Source organism: Dioscorea cayenensis, chromosome 8 (genome assembly GCF_009730915.1).
Source record: "Dioscorea cayenensis subsp. rotundata cultivar TDr96_F1 chromosome 8, TDr96_F1_v2_PseudoChromosome.rev07_lg8_w22 25.fasta, whole genome shotgun sequence".
Lineage (NCBI taxonomy): Eukaryota > Viridiplantae > Streptophyta > Magnoliopsida > Dioscoreales > Dioscoreaceae > Dioscorea > Dioscorea cayenensis.
Genome location: NC_052478.1, coordinates 19328696 through 19332895, shown reverse-complemented (window position 1 = coordinate 19332895; position 4200 = coordinate 19328696). Strand labels below are relative to the sequence as shown.

The 4200-nt window shown below is 46.7% G+C and overlaps 1 non-coding gene across 1 annotated transcript; it reads left to right on the top strand.

The window, feature by feature from the left end:
* The first annotated feature begins 3884 nt into the window (after positions 1-3884).
* LOC120268042 lies at positions 3885-3991 on the top strand. Its single transcript, XR_005538712.1, has one exon. It is a non-coding gene; the product is annotated as a small nucleolar RNA R71 (small nucleolar RNA).
* Positions 3992-4200: the final 209 nt, after the last annotated feature.

Below are 4200 nucleotides of genomic sequence, written 5' to 3'. Positions count from 1 at the left end.
GATGTGCCCTAAGTGTATCGGTACTCGCTATACCATCGAGTTCAAGTACAGCAACTCCCCGCGGCTCAGGACACAGAGATTATTGCCACGGCCATTCACCCGACCCTACTCATGATTGTGTGCAAATATCTGTAGGTAGGCCGGGAAAGGCACGTGGCCTTGGAGACCCCCGACTCAGATCGACCCCCGACCACATAACACTCGTAAGCTCTCGCAGGGGTCAAGGTTCCGTGATAATCAGTAGGTAATCGATGCGTACTCCTCGAACTCGTGAATGCCTCCCTCGTATAAGCCCAGTAGTATGGAAAACTGTGTAATGCTCAAACTATGGTGGTGTCCAAACACTATGAACTGAATGGTGCCCAAACTGTTGAAGCTCGCATACGCTCTATCAAACTCAAACGAGGAGAGCACCTCCAATGCAAACTCTCGGATAGCTGGCTCTCTAATCGTCAACAACTGCTGCCAACCCCCCTCTAAAATAAGGTCCTCAACCTCATTAGCGAACTCATCTCCCTGCTGAAGATCTCGTAATATAGTCATGTCCAGGAATCGAGTCTGTCCGAAGCGGAGTCTTGATAAGCGCTCATAATGGACCTGATGTTCGGGAATCGCAAATCGCATGCCATCAGGCTCAGAGGATGACTCACGTGGCCTCTTATCAGTTTGCTTCTTTGTCCTAGGTGCCATGATCTGCCAAATTTAAACAAAATTAGTCAAACATGTTGATAAAACAAAATTGTCCAAAAATACTCATCAATAATATCTCTAACTTCGTTCTAAACGTAAATCATTGTTCCAATTGAAGAAACGAAGCAATGTTGACTAGATTAATCAATAGAAATCATGAATTGATGAAGAAGATGAAGAAAAATGAATTTACCGACGAGGGAGAAATGAGAAAAATAGAGAGCCCGGCCGGAAAACTTGCTAAAATCCCACCAAACTGGCGCAATGGACTCGGAGAATGTTGTGAGAGTGTTTTCAAGGGAAAAAGAGTCATGAAGAAGGAGAGAAATCATTCTCTTTTTAAACAGAACTCGCGACTTTTGACGTTCTGTGCATCCACACGGGCGTGTGGAAATTCCCCACGCCCTTATGCCTCACTTCAAAAGCTCCACAGGGGCGTATGCACGCCCCTGTGCGCTCTTGGAAAAAACTCTCACTGACTTAAAACGATCTCCCACTGGCGTGCGGAAATTGTCCACGCCCCTGTGGCTTCCCTGGTCATCTGAGAAAAATATCAAGTCGCCCACACGCCCGTGCGCAAATTCCCCACGGGCATGGGCATTCACAGGCCTCAACTCACAGGGGCGGCCGCACGCCCCTGTGTTTTCTCGGGATGGAGGGAGCAACCTGCAGAGTTTCCCACGGGCGTGCGGAAATTACCCACGCCCGTGCGTGGTTCATAAGGTCACCCACAGGGGCGAGTCCACGCCCCTGTGTATTCTCGAGAAAATCTGCCCAACTCTGCAGGAAGGCACACACCCGTGTGGTAATTACCCACGGTCGTGCGCCAGTCGCATGGTCATCCACAGGGGCAGACGCACGCCCCTGTGCCCTCTCTGGAAGAGTTCACAATCCACACGCCTGCGTGTGTTTTCTCCGGATGACTTAGAAAAACCTCGCAGGCTCGCAGAACTAGCCCTCGAACATGTTTACACACTCGTAGCCCCGCCCTATTGTCCAAGATATACCAAATAAAAAAACACAAAATAGAACTCAAAACGACCAAACTTCGCCAATTCTCAACAAAACATATAATGAATTCTTTTTAAATACCCACAATAAAAATCGCAAAGACAAGCACTCAAAAGATTGAAACACCAACACTTAACAATTTATTCATGCAAACAAACTAAACTAAAAGTATGAAAAAATAGTAAACACTTAGGTTGCCTCCCAAGAAGAGCTTGTTTAACGTCACTAAGCTTGACGTATCTTTCTTACCTCACGGTGGTTCATGAATGAAGGTTGCCCTCTTACCCATAACATCAAAGCATGATGAGCAAAGTCTATTGAGGGTAGAGGGTGCACTATCGGGCTTCGGACCACCTAACAATGGTTCGTCCAACTTTCTTGGCTCATGTACATCTCCAACAGTCTTGGGGCGTTTTCGGTGGCATCTTCGAGCCCTCTTCATTTTCTAGAGCACCTTCTTCAAGATTCCCGGGGTAGATGTTTCCTCTCCAGTCGAACCAAGCATCATTACTTCTTCATTGCTCTCCTCTTGGTCGAACAAACCTTCATACGGATCCGGGTTGAACATTTCCTGTATATATTCATCAACAATCTCATCAGTAGTGTCTAGAAAATACAAAGTGTCATCAAAATCGAGAGAATGCTGCATGGCTTCAGCAAGGCGGTAAGTGAGCTTATTGTCTCCGACTCTCAACGTGAGCTCTCCGCCGTCCATGTCAATCAATGCTTTGGAAGTCCGCAAGAACGGTCTCCCAAGTATCAAGGGTACATCTGCATCCTCATCAACATCTAGCACTACAAAGTCAACCGAAAAAATATACTTGTCCACCTTGACAAGCATGTCTTCAATGATGCCTCTCGGATGTCGTACCGTTCGGTCCGCCAATTGTAAAGTCATCTGAGTAGGCCTAGGCTCACCCAAGCCTAGCTTTTGGAAGAAAGTATATGGCATGACGTTGATACTTGCCCCTGAATCTACCAATGCCATTTCCTCGCCTAAGTTGCCGATGTTACACGGAATAATGAAGCTTCCCGGGTCTTTCTTCTTGTTCGGCATGTTCTTTTGCAACACCGCCGAGCATGAAGCATCAACCACCACTGAAGCACTCTCCTCCAATTTCCTCTTATTGGTCAATAGGTCTTTCAGGAACTTCGCATACTTAGGCATTTGAGCCAAAGCCTCAACAAAAGGAATGTTGATGTGGAGTTACTTGAACAAACTCAGGAACTTCTTATACTGGTCATCCCCTTGGTCACTCTTTAATCTAGAGGGATAAGGGATTCTTGGCTTGAAAGATGGGGGTGCCACCTCTTTCTCTTTGTTTTCTCCCTTCTCAACATCTACGACCTCGGGTGCGTGTTCTTTCGGTTTTTCACATGGAAGCCGCCCTTCAACCTCACGATCGCTTCTCAAAGCGATCGCCTTCACATGTTCTCCCGGGTTGGTTTCCGTGTTGCTTGGTAAACTTCCATGTGGCCCTTCGGAAAGAGATTTCGCAATTTGCCCCACTTGATTTTCAAGGTTGTGCAAGGAGGCGTTGTGATTGAGAAGTGTAGCCTCGACTGATTCAAACCTTGTATTTGCCGATTGAACAAATCTAGCCAAGTGCTTCTCCAAATCCGTCAGTCGGGTTTCCAAGCCTGAAATTCTGTTTTCCACTTGAGGGGCTTGTTGTTGTTGTTGGAACCCCGATGGCCCCATGGTCTTCTGTGGTCCTTGATTAGTCCATGAAAAGTTGGGATGATTCTTCCAACCTGAATTGTAGGTGTTGCTGTATGGATTCCCTTGAGGTCTCATTCCATTACCTATAAAGTCAACATTCTCAACGGAAGAAACATCACCTATGATGATTGGGAAATCGGAAGGAGCATGTCCTCCACCACAACCGGTACAATTTGTCACGGCCGCAACTCTATTCGAAGCTATAAGATCTAGCTTCTACTCAAACTCTCCACTTGGGCCGCCAATGAAGTTACCGCGATCAATTTCATGGAGTCCGGCCACCTTTTTTTCTTTTTCCCTAGCGCTCCACCGGTAGCTATTTAATCCCCATTTCCTCAATCAATTGATGTGCCTCGTCGGGGGTCTTGCTACCTAAGGTACCTCCTCGCACGCATCCGAGAGTTGCCTTGTACTCGGGTTCAAACCATTGTAGAAAGTTTGAACAATCATCTACTCCAGGAATCTGTGTTGCGGACACTTGCGCAGGAGTTCCTTGAACCTTTCCCATGTCTCGAATAGAGACTCCAATTCCAACTGCATAAAGGATGAGATCTCATTCCAAAGCTTTGCTAATTTTCTGGGAGGGTAATAACGGGCTAGAAAAGCTTCTACCATCTCCTCCCATGTAGTGATTGATGTCCTAGGTAATGAGTGTAGCCACTGCTTTGCTTTCCCCTTTAAGGAAAATGGGAAGGCTCTCAATTTGATGGCATCATCCGTCACACCATTTATCTTCAGCATGTCACCCACCTCAAGTAAGCTCTCTATGTGACTGT